Here is a 16,013-nt window from a genome sequence, read left to right on the forward strand (position 1 = left end):
CTTCATCCTTCATCTAAAATGTCTGTATTTATTTTCAGGACTGATAAACTGTCAGTCGAATTATGAGGTGCAGGCCTTGAGGTTAATTTATAGAAAAATGCTTCTTTATGGATACAAATAAATCTACCTTTCCAGGCTCTTTTTAATGACTTACAGTGTAATCCTGTGCTTTTTTACTTGGAAGTAAATCCCACTGAGTTCAGTAGTATTTATTATCTAGCAGGTGCATATAAGATAGAAGAAGGTAGGTAGCTTTTAAATCTAGAGTGGGAGATGCACATGTTTCAAACCTTTGGCTGTTTTCTGTTCAATTAGGATGTAGTCAAGATAATATAGTTCACATTCTTTCACTTTTAAAAAATCCAGCAACAACTACCTATTCCGTTTCTTTGCTGATGTGAACAAGAAGTCAAGGAATAATTTGCCATTTTATCATTTTGTCCTGTAAATTACCTAGATTGCTTCTTTGGTGGGAAGAATTAATAGAATACGCCTGTAGCCCAGTCCTAAATAACGTCTGCTCAGACATTTTCTTGATTTCAGTTCCTAGGAAATGTACTCTATAGGCAGCAGTCAAAGAAGCCCATAACTGGAAAAATCTATCCTGAATACTTAGTGTCCATGTACAACATATTTGATATAACCTGGAACTGGGAGAAAAGCCTGTGTGGAAAGTGGACATGTGTGGGCATGTGTGGCAGAAAGTTCATGGCTTATCCAAGATACCCATTTTATCTATCTTCCCTTCCGCACAATAATCCCGTATTATCTCCTTCTCTCTTCCTATATCTGTGATATTGCACAGCATATGGAGAAAGGATTACATGTCTCCAAGTAGCTAGTACTGATGATTGCTAAATAAAGCCTCCATGTTCAGAAATAACGTACCTTCAATTACCAGATGCTGGGAATACGATACCTCTCTCATGGCATGCTTGTGAGCTTCCCAAAGGCATCTGCCTGGCTTTTATAAACAGAATGCTGAACTAAATGGCCCCTTTCTATGTTCTGGCAAAGTAATGCATGCTTTCTTCAACAGCAGAGGTCCTGAATATCACTTGGCTAACAATAAGACTGGATGAAGGGTGAGGGATGGGAATCTGTGGAAAGGAAGATAGGCAGGGCACACAAGTCCATGAGTATTTGTTAGGATACAGGTCACTTGCTTATCTACCATTGAAACAACCAGCAGAAAATAAGTGGCACAATAATAACAGTAGGGGGAAGAAGAAAGGGCAAACCCACAAACACCTGCATGTCTCAGTCTAGAGTAGAAGACATTTAAGAGGAAAAATGCACCCTTCCTAGCCTAGGCAGCCTACCATAGAAAATAATTGAAACTAGTGGCATTTAGTTCATCATCAAATTGGCTTAGAATTCAGGTGCTGGGCTTTGCAAGTGATGTGAATAACAGTTGTATCTCCAGGTAAGGTAATCATAGAGTAGGGAGAATGAACAACAGCAACCCCCCCCCCCAAAAAAAAACCACCTTTCATCGTGGCAGCAAAACAGTGGGGAGTTATAAAAGCAGAGTGTCCTTATAAATAGGCTGCCTGCATAGGACTGTGCCCACTGCTAGGTAACGTAGTGAGTGCAGCTTTTGTGTTATGCAAAAGATTCCACTAGGATGCAAACACAACAAAAAAAAGTAGATTACATATTTTCCAGAGCTACCCAAATATTTATCTGGACCTTCAAAATGTTTTTCTGGGGATCTACTTATTTCTGTCCAATGCCTAGTGGAGGAAACAAACAAGACAGTTGTTGTAGTCCTTACTTTGAATATGTGCAGTCGGCCACCTTTTTAGGGTTGTTTATTGGAGGATTTCCCAACGCAAGTGCCGTATGTGTAGGAGCGTCTGGAAAATACAAATTCCTTAATGCAACACAGCCTCATATCTGTGCCTACCAGATTATGATAACCAAATAAAATGTAGCTGAGGCTGAGCAACCATGCGCTAACAAGTTATTAGATAATGTGTTTTTCTTTCCAATTACTTACCCATGAAAGGTATATATTGAAATTATTAAAAGTGAATTAATTCAGCTTTTTAATTAAGAAGAAAATTAGGAAGGGGACTGACTTATTTATTCTAGAACTATAGTTAGCCATTTTTAAAATGCACGCCAGGCTAGAGCCTTCCTAATTACTTAGCTCCTGTCACTTTTCATTACCTTGGAAATCATGTTGTTCACATGGTAAAGGTGGAGTAAAATATGTCCTAAAGGGAGGCAGGGGGTAGGCAGGAAAATTGCTTTGGGCGGGCTGTTTATGTAAGTGTTCCATCTACTCCTTATCTGTATTCTGGTCCCAGGAGGGGCTGCATATACGAGTTCAAGGCAATTGGACTTTTATTCCTGTATTCTGCTAGAAAGGCTGTTGGCTTTTATATGGAATAGATCTGAAGGGTTCCAGTTGCAAGCAGGGAACTCACGAACTACGCCAGCCTCTATCAAGCACATTTGGAAACTGTGAAAGGTGAAATGTGCTGGCTGAACAGTGATTTTAGTTTTTTTTATAAATGAAGGAAGACAATCAGGGTTGGCAGAATACACCCCATTTACAATACTGGATGCCTTTCCTCTGCCCCAGCTGCAACAAAACATGTCTCTCCAGTATTGCTCTCTACAGCCACAGAAAGCGCTGTAACTCTGCAATGGTTTGACTTCACCCCCGAAGGCACACTCTTCCATTGTCTCCCAAGACATAGAGATGCCAACCATCTGGTAAGGTTTCTGCCACTTCCACAGTTGTTCTCATGCTGAGGAATCTTAATGGCATTCACCAATATGGTTCCTTGCAGCATGTTTAGCCCACCATGTAAGTGATGTTCAGACAGAACACTTCCAGTGCTGGAGCAACCTCAGAGCAAGTAGCAAGGATGCTGACTGGTTCGTAATAAGGAAATCTTGATGGATCATCGTATCCCAGTCAACATCTCCCAGAGAGAGGGGTGACATAAAGCATGGAGAGCTTTCTGGTCCTCCTCCTTTCCCCTCTCGTTGCCTGCTTACAAGTAAAGAGACAGCAATACTAGGGAGGATAGCATGTCCTGGATGCTCCTGGCATTGGCAGTAACCCCATGCTGGGGTTTTGTTGTTGTTGTTTAGTCGTTTAGTCATGTCCGACTCTTCGTGACCCCATGGACCAGAGCACGCCAGGCACTCCTGTCTTCATGCTGGGGTTTAGGCATTGGCAGTTGGTCAATAATACAGACCCCTCATGTCAGACCTGTCTTTCCAGGATGCAAGCAGAGATTTCTAGATCACAAGGGTGTATGTGCCTGTAAATAAAACCTATCTTTCAAGAATGTAATGTATTTGTAGAACACAATTCTTTCTCCAATATCCACTAAAAGCAGTTGGTCCCTTACCTTTCCCGCCCTGACCTGGCCACAGTGATCCATGCGACGGTCACCTCCAGGCTTGACTACTGTAATTCGCTCTACGCGGGGCTGCCCTTGAAGCTGTCCCAGAAACTCCAGCGGGTGCAGAATGCTGCAGCGAGGCTCCTCACGGGGTCTCTGCCATGGGAGCATATTCACCCAGTGCTTTTCAAGCTGCACTGGCTCCCGGTGGAGTACAGGGTCAGATTTAAGGTGCTGCTTTTGACCTTTAAAGCCCTTCACGGCCTAGGACCCTCATACCTACAGGACCGCCTCTCCTGGTATGCCGCACGGAGGACCTAAAGGTCCATAAATAGCAACACCTTAGTGGTCCCGGGCCCTAAGGAAGTTAGATTAGCTTCAACCAGAGCCAGGGCCTTTTCAACACTGGCTCCGGCCTGGTGGAACGCTCTGCCTCATGAGACCAGGGCCCTGCAGGATCTGATTTCTTTCCGCAGGGCCTGTAAGACAGAGTTGTTCTGCCTGGCCTTTGGCTTGGAGCCAATTTGATTCCCTCCCTCCCTCTCTTTCTTTTTTCTTTTCCTTCTCCTGCAATGAGGCTACATTTTAATATTTTAATGTTCCATTATTTTGATGTTGTATTTTATTTTTGTTTTTAAGTTGTAATCATTCTTCTTGTTTTTATTATTGCTTGTAAGCCGCTCTGAGCCCGGCCTTGGCTGGGGAGGGCAGGGTATAAATAAAAAAATATTATTATTATTATTATTATTATTATTATTATTATTATTATTATTATTAAAATACAGGCTTGTCCAACTTCCAAGAGACTGTGATCTACTCCCACTATAAAAAAAACCTGGAGGTGATCAGGTTGTTGAGCTTCTTTTAATAAGTCAAAATTGTTGAGCTTTTTGAGGGAGATCAAAGCTGTTTTTAGGGGGGTGGGAGGGGTCCCAAGATCTACCGTGATCTACCACAGGCACCCCACGATCTACCAGTAGAATACGATCTACCTGTTGGCCATCCCTGCACTAAAACAATGAAAGTGGCTCACCTTCTCTTTAAAAACAAAGCAGCATTGTTTAATTTTCCTTCGCGATATTATTGAACAACCTTGCACTTCTGCTTTTGGGTGAGGACATCTGACTGGAATAGGTAGCTGTTTGCATAATGTTTAGCACATCTTCTATCACACTTCACAGTTTCAATATGCTGCAGAGACATTAATGTCATAAGGGCTTTTGCAAGTTAGCAAGTCTGTTTATAGATCAGCCTTTGCTATTGTTGAGTGCCTGCAGCAGGGTGAAATACTTTTCATATACAATGCCCTCAAAAGATAGCATGGTCATTGACACTAGCTGTTGGAAATAAAGTTTGTGCTCATTCCCCCTGATGCTGATGTTTATTACTGTGTTGCCCAGCTGCTTCTGAGCAAAACTTCTGAGTAAAACAAGAAATCGGGCAACAAATTCTTCCTAGAATCTTCTCCCCCCAAAAATGTGCTGTAGGCAGCAGATGTATTAAGAACTAAATAGCCCTGAGCCCAAAGCATTCACCACAGATGAGCTCTGCCCATTCTGTGCCTCTTTGCGGTTTTTACTGTTCTAGCCTTGGCTCCTTCAGTGGAAAAGGGGAATTTTGCCACATCTCTGCATGAATGTGATTGTGTCATTCTGTGGCTGTTGAGAAAGAGATGCAGCAGGACAACCCATCTCTGGGGGAAAGTGTTGGTGGTGAACTCCGCTGAAAGGGGTTAGGCGAAGCTGTCTTATACCAGGTCAGACCACGGGTTAATCTAACCCAGTACTGTCTACTCTGACTGCCTATGCGTCTCCAGGATCTCAGACAAAGGTACTTCCCATCACCTGCTTAATTGGTCCTTATTTGTTGTTGTTTTTTAAAGTAATGATCCCAGGGATTGAACCTTGGACATTTTACACACAAAGCATGCACTGTTATCTAATACTAAGTTATAGTATCTAATACTTATCTAATACTAAGTTATATAGCCTTACTCTTACACACTTCAATAAAAAGTAAGCAGTTTAAGCTTAATTTCAAATGGAAAACTATCCCTTTAATATTGTTACACAGTGGTACCTCTGGTTACGAACTTAATTTGTTCCAGAGGTCCGTTCTTAACCTGAAACTGTTCTTGACCTGAGGTACCACTGCACGATTTCTGTTCTCATCCTGAGGTAAAGTTCTTAACCCGAGGTACTACTTCCGGGTTAGCGGAGTCTGTAACCCGAAGTGTTTCTAACCCAAGGTGGTGATTAGAGTTTCAGTCCCGGACTGTGGGAACATTGGGCTGAATATCTGCTTGACAATGAAGCTCCCTGGGTGACCTTGGGCCACCTTGAGTTTCTCAGAGGAAATAATAATAATAATATAATAATAATATCTTTATTGTCATTGCCCCCTCTCGGGGACAACGAAAACACCAGAAGAACATCTTGTTGTTTTCAAGTGTTGTAGTGTATCCGTCTGGTGCAGGTGATGTGAGCAAGGAAAGGAGGGATATAAATGTATAATTACTGGAAATTGGGGGGATGCTGTCTTGAACCAACACATCCCACCCCCAAAGCCTCTCATTTGAAAACAGACTGTAAAGTTAACTTTAAAAGGCTTTTGGTTAAGCTAACAAAGGGCAAATGTGAAGACTTAAGTAACATTTAGCACATGATGATTTTTTTTTAAAAAAAACCAATTTGCACCTAAGTTTGGGGTGGAGACATCTTAAAAAATATAAATAGGCTTAGAATTTTTTTTCCATATGAATTGTGACCTGTTATTAACTTTTTCTGAGCCAGACAGAAAATTGAATGCAAACTGGGGAACAGTGCTTAATGACAGTGACATTTCCTGACAGAGCAATTCTTTGCATATCAACTGTGCTAATTATGCTTGAGCAGACAGCAGCAGTTTAACCCATTCACCAAAGGACATTTCCTTTTGCAAAGCTTGTGATCCAAACTTTCATTTAGATAGAGGTCTTCTCCAGCACATTACAATTTAAGGGCAAAATAAAATTTAAAACGATAAATGAAAGCATGAGCAGTATCTTGATATGTTGTGTATCCCCACGAAGAGACTGAAGAAGAGCAGGTTTGGAAAGGCCCCTATCCTCACCTGAAAACGGTAGAGGTGAGTCTCCCTCATGCCTTATAAATTCTAGCAGGGATGGTGCAATTGATTAAGTCAAGGAGATGATAAATGCCTGGTTGAGAGGGAAGTGGTCTAAAAGTAGCTGCACTGTGACCTTTCCTGAGGAAACTCTTATACAGACCCAGAAGATCTAAATACAGTGGTACCTCGGGTTAAGAACTTAATTCGTTCTGGAGGTCCGTTCTTAACCTGAAACTGTTCTTAACCTGAAGCACCACTTTAGCTAATGGGGCCTCCTGCTGCCGCCGCGTGATTTCTGTTCTCATCCTGAAGCAAAGTTCTTAACCCGAGGTACTGTTTCTGGGTTAGCGGAGTCTGTAACCAGAAGCATCTGTAACCTGAAGCGTCTATAACCCGAGGTACCACTGTAGCTTTAGGCTGGTCACAGATGGACAAGTTTCTTGAGGAGGTGTTTGCTGACCCGATCCAGACTCTCGGACAAGACTGTTTTTTCTGTATCCATTTCAGTTGGGGTCCAAGCCTGGATTCAGTGCTAAAGCTACCTTAATTGCCCTGTATGATGACCTCTGTAAAGTGAAAAACTTCCCCTGAAGTTGCAGATTTGTAGCTTGAGGTGCTTCTGGAACTATTACAGTACTGTCACTATAGGAAAAACTCAATTCTTCTTGAGAGTCTTCTTTTAGAGCAACTATCCAAGTTGCATGTGGAAGGGGGGTACTGCTTTTCAGTGGTTTTGGTTCTGTTTGGACAGTCAACTCCAGCTGGTGCTGTGCGGTCCCCCCTGCTATTTAACATCAATTGAAATCGCTGATAGAGGTCACTTTGAGTTTTGGAGTGTGTCGCTAGCCTACCTTTGTCCCTGGTTAACAGAATAATAGAAAGTTAAATTCAAAGTACAGCATCTAATTGTGCTATCATTTCCTATCCTCATACCATTGAAACTTACTAGAAAAGATCTCTTAAACGCACAAAGTATAAATAACTGTGACACTGGCAGACATTTTGGTTGGCCAAGGGTGTGAGAGAAGCAACACACACAAAAATATTCAGCATCCTTCCTGTCATCACCAACATCAACTTAAAACCTTGATATAATCGAAACACAGTTTAATTGCATGAGAGAAAATGTCATTCACAGTCAAGAGGCATCGAGTCATCACTTTCACACAAGTTGTCAGTTCAGTTTAGTCTGTGTTGAATTTACGATAGACTATAGCAAAAGAACTTGTCATCAAATATCTGCAAAGGTCTTCACAGAGGTTAACCTAAAATCCAGAAGTTATCTTTATTGCAATAATTTCAGTATGCTGATGAGGATGCCAATGACTTGGAAAGTAACCAAAGTTCTCAGAGGCAAAAGGCCATCATGCGGTCCAGTGAACAATTAGACCATAAAAACATTTTGTATGGAAGACTCACTTTTGGTAAACTTGATATCACTTACATGACTGAACAACAGATGGAGCTTCAAAATTCAGATGTACATGTCATAAATATTATAGAAAGCTTATGGTAGTGGCATAGCCGGAGTATATTTTTTATGTTGGACAAAAATTAAACATGAATTAAAGCTGTTTCTGTTCAAACAAATTATTGAAATGTGAAAGTGATATGCATTGCGTCCATGATTTCTCCCATTCTGTCTTACATTGTGGTGGTGGTGGTAGAATATTCTGTGTTATAATTCTATCATCATATGGCAACCTAGAGGGTTGAGTTTCCCAATGGAGAATGAAAAAAATTCAACTTTTTTCAGTAAGTCTTGTTATCATTTAGAAATAAAACTCAAATTTACATGATTGTGCATAATAGAGAGTGGAATAAACAATATATTCACTTAAAGGAAGATTCCCCCCCCCCCCCAAAAAAAATAATAATAATGAAGGAAGAGCCAAGAAAAGTGTTTCTGTTTGGGCTGTCAGTAAATAAGACACTTAATAGGTAAATTGCACAAATAAATATACTGTACATTACTTATCCTTTTAAGGAAAATAATAAGGCTGGCATCAGGAGGTAACTTATGTACAATTCACAGTATCAGTTTAGGCGTGATAGTGCTTTGTTTTTCACATGACAACCTGCCACTGATTTCACTGCTTGTTATACAGTAGATGCTGTTCCTGCAGTCCCCACCCTTCCCAATTTTATGGATCATTCTTACTCTCTTCCAGCTTACATCTCTTTGTCTGGTGGTAAGATAATCTCGTAAGAAAGAGGCAGCCTCTGACATCTATGATAATAGCTGTACTCAAGCATGGAGCTTATTGATCTCTGAAACTAGTAACAAAACTCCATTCAGTGTTCTGAAAATTGATCATATGAATTAGTTTTGAATAATGGTATAAACTATACACAATTAGGAAGACTTGTTTTGCTCATAATATGTTGTTTAGTCTTTATTTGTGGTCTTCACAATAAAGAACATAATACTGAACAAAGCAAAGATCTACTCTTTTACAGCGGTGCCTCGCAAGACGAAATTAATTCGTTCCGCAAGTTTTTTCTTCTTGCGAGTTTTTTGTCTTGCGATGCACGGTTTCCCATAGGAATGCATTGAAAATCAATTAATGCGTTCCTATGGAAACCGACTTCGGACCAGGTCCGGGGACAGTCTGTCCCCCGACCTCTTCTGAAGGCTGGGGGGGGGGGACAAGGGCTTTTCTTCCCACCCCCCCCCCAGCATTTTAAAAAACCCCGGGACAGCGGAGGGCTTCTCCGCTGTCCGGGGCGATCTTAAAATGCTGGCAGGCGGCATTTTAAAATCGCCCCGGGACAGCGGAGGACTTCTCCGCTGTCTGGGGCGATTTAAAAGCCCCTGGGAAGGCAGGCAAGGGGGGCAAAGACTCTCCGCAAGGAGAGGCTGTGCGGGGCTAAAGGGGAAGGCAAAACAGCGAGCGGGATCCATCCCGCTCGCTGCCTTGCCTTCTTCCATAGCTGCGCGCAACCCCTCCGCAAGGAGAGGCTGCACGGGGCTAAAGGGGAAGGCAAAACAGCGAGCGGGATCCATCCCGCTCGCTGCCTTGCCTTCTTCCATAGCTGCGCCCAACCCCTCCGCAAGGAGAGGCTGCACGTTTCTCCGCTCTCCCGGGAAGGCAGGCAGGGGGGAGCAAAGACTTTCGCCCCCCGCCCGCCTTCAGAAGAGGTCCAGGACCTCTTCTGAAGGCAGGCGGGGGGCGAAAGTCTTTGCTCCCCCCCCCGCCTGCCTTCAAAAGCCCTCCGGGACAGCGGAGAACAGGAAGGCAGGCAGGGGGGAACAAAGACTTTCGCCCCCCGCCTGCCTTCAGAAGACCTCCAGGACCTCTTCTGAAGGCGGGAGGGGGGCGAAAGTCTTTGCTCCCCCCGCCTGCCTTCAAAAGCCCTCCGGCACAGCGGAGAAACGCGCCGCCCGGGGCGATTTTAAACCCGCTGTCCCGGGTTTTTTTAAATGCTGCTGGGCGGCAGCGCTGCCACCCGGCAGCATTTTAAAATCGCCCCGGACAGCGGAGAAGTCCCCCGCTGTCCCGGGGTTTTTAAAAAACCTCTCCGCCCCACGCCAGGCTTCGGAGCAGCCTTCCGAAGCCTGGCGGCGGGAGGAGGTCCGAGGACAGTGGGGAAGACGCGCTGCGCTTCCCCGCTGTCCCGGAGATTTCCCTATGGGCTTTCGTCTTGCGAAGGAAGCCCATAGGGAAATTCGTTTTGTGAAGCGCCTCCAAAACGGAAAACCCTTTCATCTAGCGGGTTTTCCGTCTTGCGAGGCGTTCGTCTTGCGGGGCACCACTGTATTGTTATTTAGCACAGTGGATAATACTTGTGGATTTTGTTGCCTGCCTCTTTATATGGATGTCTCATCATGAAGAATATTAAACTGGCTGGCATCATATACGAAAAAATGAAGTGAAAGCATTCCAGTTTCTCGGACGCTTATTAGGCAGGTTTGTAGTCTGAGGCATTCGTATTGTAGGCAAGTGTTCTTCAGTGGTAGAGAATGTATATTTTACATGTGATTTCCAAATTTTACCATCTAAGCAAAGCATAAATTTTGTTGATCATAGAGTAAAATTACATCAGTGATATCAACAACAAAAAAGAAAACAGACATCCCCAGTACTGTGACCAAGAAATATATATTTATTAACAAAATATGTACAGTCCTGACTTCTTAAAATTCATGATCTCTCACTATAGTGCATGGGAAGCAGTAAATTTTCCAAGCAGAAAATTGGTGTTAGATTAAAATTTACTAACTGAATTGGAAGTTGATAAGAAATGCAAGTTCTCATTATCATTCTAATTAATTAGGTTGCAAAGATGGTCCCTTTGCCAATATGGGAGCCAATGAGGAAAGTACTGCACGTTCTTCTTCCATTATTCATTATAGGCTTTATAATAAAATGTTATAATAATTTTTTTTATAATAAAAATTTAAATGCGTTTTTGCAAATGGATGGCTCTGCTTCAGAACTTCTCATTGAGCTCATTCACATGGTACAGTAAGCCAAACTATGGCTTATGGAGTCTGTAGGATCAGACTAATGTCCACCTAGCATCCTTTCCATGAATCGGCAGGTACAAGGTGGCCAATTGACAGACCATATTCTACCTCCTGCCCATGTTTGACCGAGATGAAGCCTAATGTTCTGCAGCTGCATATTGCAGTGTAGGTTCAGAAGTGAAAGGAAGTCTCTTTCAAAGAACATTGCTTATCACTGCTAGTTTTCTCCTTGATTGAGCTACAGTAAGCTTCTAGATAACCTTATGTTACCACAGAACACGACTTGAAGACGACTAAGATTGTAACTAGCTTGTTGGTAGATCATCCCTTGATGAAAAATGTAGTTGTGCAGGCTGATCTCCCAAGTGAAAATAATCACTGGAAATATGCCATAGCTTGCTTCTTTAAGTTGTTTGAAGTTGTCGTTTATTAGATATCTTGAGTACAGATTAATTAAGAAAACTTAGGCATTGTTGATGTCCACTGGATTGACAGAGAAGGCAAAAATAGACTTAATTATCTTCCAAATCTGCATTTGTATTTGAACACTGTAATTAAGTCATCATTTCATTAGTGGAACATCAGTGATATAACTTTTAATTGTGCATTGAGAATTTCTTTGCTTTGGCTGTCTTTAAAAAGGAATTCTTGATTAGCTGTTTCCCTCATTGTACAGCTGCCCAGGTTTTCTCTCTGCTGTGCTAATGAGCTCAGCCGCTTTCTCCTCTTCACAGGCTCAGAGAGTCCACTGAGGAGTTCCACTTACCAGCATGATAGCCAATTTTGCTTGTCTCTTCCCCATGCTGCTCTGGAAACATGTGAAATAGGAAGATAACCTTGATGGGGTCTATGCTAAATTTATTTCTCACAACAGTGAAACCAATGCCAGGGAGACATCAGCACTAGCAGAAGTGACTAAGTCATACTACTTCCCCATTCATATGGTCACTCCATTAGGTATGTTACCAGAGGAGTATAGGAAGCAATGACCATGCTTGCATGGGAGCTATTCCTGGGGCGCTCTCTTTCATCAAAAGTAGCCTGCACAATTTGTGGCCCACCAAGCTGAAGCAGCCTACCAGCCATGCATTTATTTAATGATTTGTAGCAGCAGCTATATGCCTCTCAATAAGTTTGTTCTCTGGGTACCTTACAAACAATAACATGTTAATCTGCAACCAAAATACAGAACTATGCAAGTAAACAAATCGCACCATATAAAGTTTGGTAGCAGAGAGTAAAAAAAGCACAGAAAAATAGTGTCTAAAATGTATGGTGGACTATGATGCGATTACATAACCTTCCTTTTCTTTCCATTTCCTGGAACTGCAAACTTTGGGTGTTGTCAAGCACTGTGAATGCTACCGTCAGTGGAAGCTGGTCCCCTGGGTCTACTGAGGCACAGTCTTCCCAAGGAGAATGTTGAGATTTTATTTTATTTTTTAATCCCTCCAAAATCTCAAAGCTACATGCTTTTTCCTGTCTCACCCACATTTTTTTACTTCTGTCTGAACTCAGAGAATCTCTGCAAACATTTCTGACAATCTTCTGTTCTCTGGCCATTCAGCTCTCTGTACCGCTCAGGCAATCCTAATGCTATGGCAAAGAGGTCACTCCCGTGTGTCTCTAAGCAGAAGAAACCATATGGCTGATGGGGCTGGCGAAAGGTCAGCACCAGTAGAAAAGCTCTTACTCTAACCGTTCTCATGAGGCCCATCCAACACAGCCACTGTAGCAGATATGGAAGGAATTCGGACTGCTTTAGATACAGCTATGCGGTAGCATTAGCCTATTAGAAGCCTCCACTGGTACTAAGCATGCTCATAGCTGTTGCCCTAAAGGACAGGGACGCAACACTGAGTTCTTAATTTTCACAGTTTTGTGCTCTCTAAACCTTTCAGATGCTGTCTTACAATTGTGAGCCATTTTGGTTTGGCATTTCCTTAGTGCTGTGCCCTCCCCCTCCCCATAATGTGTGCTGGGTGCAATGGCCAATGTGCTCATAATAATTTAGGAAACCAACCAGCAGCAACTGAGGCTGCATTTGAAATGGCAGCATGGAGCCAATGGCAGAGAAAGTGCTGGATTCTTCAGTGGATCAAATGGAAAATGGTGTCAAACCAGGTTTCATGAACATTCTCAAATGTGTGAACCACAATATTTCAACCTAAAATGTATGTCTAATGAAAATTTCAATAAAGCCCCAGCTAAGTTTATCATTTGGCACCCCTTCTTATGCACCACAATTTCCTTTAAAAATAACCTAAGTTCCAACTCCAAGAGCTCTTAATTACAAATTTAGATGCAACATGACTTATGGATTATTAATGAACTTCTGGTGGGCTTCCCAATGTTTCCTCCTCAAAAATTTCATCCTATACCTCCAATATTTGTTGGAGGGATTTGCAGATTAAGAGCAGGGAGTATATTTATTACAAAAAGTACCATCCCTGTGTGCTAGGAAATTTCATTCTAACATGATTGAAACACAGATTTATATTACAACAACAACAACAACAACAACTTAAAAAACTAGGCAAGGAGATAACTTGCTACTCCAAACTGGGAAAAACCAGTTAGAAAACTCACATTAAATTCCCTGTGCAGCAAGCCAACGTAACTAGTGACATGCCAAGCTGAAAATAGTCCACCTCTGATGTATTATCAATTCTCACGCACCCTATTTCTGTGGTCCCAGGAAAGAAATTATCAAGTTACGGTTTTTCTCCATATATGGATCCTAAGCTACATCTTGGTGGGTCACAAATTGTATAAGTCTGGTCTAGAGCTACTTGGAAGTTAGGCAAGCTTAAGTAACGCTGATGGAAGGGATTGTCGAATCAGTGTGAGGGATACCTGAATATTGGAAGTGATGAGTCAAGGTGCCAGAATGGTGCTTGATAGTTCCAGAAACTGATGGAGTATCAAGATTATTGTCGATGAAAGAACCAGACTACTAAATAGATGGATTTTGTCAGGGAACTGATTTGTAAATCCGGGGGACTGTCCCCAGGAAATGGGGACATCTGGTAACCTTAGTGTAAAACACTCTTATATCACTATAGTAGTCATGGTTCCTCCCCGCTCCCTGCCAAATAATACTGGTAACTAGTTTCTGAAGGGTGTTGGGAATTTTAGCTCTGTGGGGGCTGATTGAAAAAGAAGCACTTCATAATAAAAAGGGTATTTATGCAGAGGGGTGTGTGTCACATGCTTTGAATTCTTCCTCATATTGAGGTGTACATGGATTGCCACATATTCTGAATTTTCCTCAAATCGAGAAGGTCTTGTATGTGGGGCATGGCATGTAGGAAGAATGGTAGACTAGAGCCCCATGCACAAAAGAGTTCCTCATGTAGGGATCATTATATTCTGAAGTGACAGAGTCCTAGAAGACATGTGCCATGTTTTCTGAATGTTTGCATTTGCTGTTAGATTTGGACCTGACCTTGATAGGTTACATGCATCAGGTTGTCAACAGCTTTGATCTGTAGAACCATGCAAAGCTACATTTTTCCTGTTGGAAAGCCCCAACCACGATTCCCTGATAACCTCACTATTCACGAATTATATTTCTGATTAACTTGTGACAAATTGAACAATAAATGTATAAAAATAGCTACTTTAATTCTATCTATAAATAGTAAGGGGGAACATAATGGATCAAGTCACTATATTAACTACCTCTCAGAAATTCTGAGCACACAGCAATTTATCTTGCAGTGCAATTCAAGTGCTGGCAAATAAAATTATAGCTGTAATAAAAGAAAACTTTCCAGTATACAAAGCTAATGATATTTCTGGTAATTAAGATACCAAATAGTCTGATCACTGCTGTTTTCTAAAATACAGTAGAACTGGTGGATGGATTTTTTTGTGTCTTCTCTTTTTCTTTGTGAGTGAATGGATAATAGGCTCACAATTTAAGCTGGAAAATAAACTTGTGTTAGAAGGTTCTTAACTATTTGTCCATTTGGAACACAATTAAAATGTAGCAGATTGGTTAGCATTCACAAGTTTTAAATGAAAACTCAAGTAATCTTTTTAAATTGGATAGTCAATATTTGCTGTGTGATGTTGCTGATACCAGCCAATGCTCATCGAAAACTTGGCTTTACAAACTGAAAGAGCCATTGTTCGTTTTAATCTTCAGCTGTACCATTTGAAAGGTATGTTGTTATGTTATTGTAGCCTATTACTTAACTCTGCCAGTAACATTATGTGTATTGTTGGATGATACATGCAGTTTGCTTTTTACTAAAAAATAGTTTGTTTTGTGTAAGTACCTAATGCTTTGAAATAAAGCCAATATTCTTTAACTGTTGAGTTGACCTACAGACAAGTAGATTGGTCTCTTTCAAACTTAATGTCTGTCCTACTGAGCTCCAAGCGCTGAATGTGACAGAATGGGTAGCCGAGTGTAAACGAACACCTTCCCAGCGGAACTATATCTTTGAAGATGTGAATGTTGGGACTTACACATGGCTGGGCATACAGCAAAACAGGCATTGGGAAAACATCCAGAAGACCAAAGGTTCCCCACTCCCGCATTAAAAGAATATAAAAATGGTAGCTGCTGTATCATGAAAAAAGGAGGAAAGCAATAAAGCAGCCGTAAGAGCAGGGAACTCATGCATCTCTCTCTCTCTCTCTCTCTTAAGTGTCAGAACAGATGGTCAATGTGAGAGGACCTCTTGCAAGATGTATGAGGGAGTGAAGTTGAGCTGGGATCCATGACAGTCTGTTGTTGGCCAAAAGTATTGGCCTGTTAAAAGTTGGAATTGGGTACCCATCTCCTGCAGTTAGTTAGTTTTGGGTTGGAAAAATTATGAAAACAGGATTCTATCATTAAAGCTTACAGAAATCCCACATTCTGTAAAGTCTCGTTCTACTCATATTATTAGGTGGGCCGTTCTTCATTATCTGTAGTAATTTATGTTCATGCACCGAATTGTGACTGAATTATGGAATTGGCCTGATAACATATGATAGGAATACATCCACTGGAATGAAAGCACAGTCTATATATTCCCTCCCCCAAGATTTGTACAGACTTTGATAAAACC

At 41.7% G+C, this 16,013-nt stretch overlaps 1 protein-coding gene across 23 annotated transcripts in view; it reads left to right on the forward strand.

Moving 5' to 3' along the window:
• MAGI2 (membrane associated guanylate kinase, WW and PDZ domain containing 2) overlaps positions 1–16,013 on the forward strand; it is a 597,762-nt gene that overhangs the window by 175,097 nt on the left and 406,652 nt on the right. The window lies entirely within an intron of this gene.

The sequence above is a fragment of the Podarcis muralis genome, chromosome 10, assembly GCF_964188315.1.
Source record: "Podarcis muralis chromosome 10, rPodMur119.hap1.1, whole genome shotgun sequence".
Lineage (NCBI taxonomy): Eukaryota > Metazoa > Chordata > Lepidosauria > Squamata > Lacertidae > Podarcis > Podarcis muralis.